Source organism: Nilaparvata lugens, chromosome 14 (assembly GCF_014356525.2).
Source record: "Nilaparvata lugens isolate BPH chromosome 14, ASM1435652v1, whole genome shotgun sequence".
NCBI classification, from domain to species: domain Eukaryota; kingdom Metazoa; phylum Arthropoda; class Insecta; order Hemiptera; family Delphacidae; genus Nilaparvata; species Nilaparvata lugens.
In genome coordinates this window covers 19770965-19772375 of record NC_052517.1, presented here as the reverse complement: position 1 = coordinate 19772375, position 1411 = coordinate 19770965, and positions in this window count along the sequence as shown.

Here is a 1411-nt window from a genome sequence, read left to right as displayed (position 1 = left end):
TTGAATTTAGAATGTTGAAATAGGAAATTAAGTTGAACATTTCACTGTAGTAAATGGTTTGAAACTTGGAAAATATTGAATAAACTTTGAAAGTTTAGAGCCAAAATAAAAACACCAACTCACTCACTGAGTCATCTTTGTCAATTGAGTTTAATTGAATTATTCATTCAATAAAGTTTGATTTGATTTCAAAATTTCAAATTTCAAATTTATTTATTCCACACTCATAACTACATATAGGTACATGAATCAAACAAAACAAAGATTAGACGTATAGTGAGGTCCACGTTATAATGACAGTGGATGAAGATTGAAGAATAGCGATGCCGATTCTCTGCATTAATTAATTATATTTCTACACTGTCAAAAACATAATTGGCATCGTTGTGGACCTAGAAAAGGATAGTACCACCGGCTTTGTCGAATGATTGACAAGGATACCAAAACCAAAGTTGATCAAATACTGTCATTATAACATGGACCTCACTATAGAAAAATAGCAAAATCAAACCTCTCCACTTTGGCAAAACATCTGATGAACAATAAATAATTAATTAATATGAGTAAAACGAACCTATTGACATTTACTACACAGCAGGTAAAAACATTTTTTCCTTCAATAAATTTGAACAACAAAGTCATTTCTCAGTCCACCTCTACCAAGTTCTTGGGATTAAAAGTAGATCAAAACTTGAATTGGACAGAACATGTCACAAGGGTTTGTCACGGGTATCGAGTGGATTATATGCTCTTAGAAAAATCTCTCCCTTTTGTAAAATGGAAACGTGGAAAATGATTTATTTTGCCTACATTCACTCTATAATATCCTTTGGTATAAGTCTTTATGGATCTACTTCAAATCAGAACATGGATTCAATTCTCAAATCACAAAAACAAGCTATAAGAATAATTTTACACCTAGACCCCATAGCATCAGTTAAAGAACATTTCGCTCACTTGAATATAATGACAGTTTACTGTCTTTACATCTTTCAGACAATAATGAGTGTGAAAGAAAATCTTGGAAATATTTTGACGTTAGGACATAATCATAGGTACAGCACTAGAAACAGAGATAAACTTTTACATTTGCAAAGCCATAGACTTGAGTTCTACAAGAAGAAGCCGACATACATTGGAGCCAAGTTCTATAACAAGCTACCGACGCGAATCCAACAAGAGCTGAATCCCAATAAATTCAAATTGGAATTAAAGAGATAATTAACTGGAAAAGCTCTTTTTAATATCTAAGAATATTTGAATGAATGAGATCAGCTCCTATGAGTTGAATTGTATTGTATGTTTGTATTGTTGTATTCTGTAGATGTTTTATTTGTTATGTATTCTATTTTTAATTGTATCTAATCAAAGATATATATTTATGACACTATTCATTGTATACACTGTACAA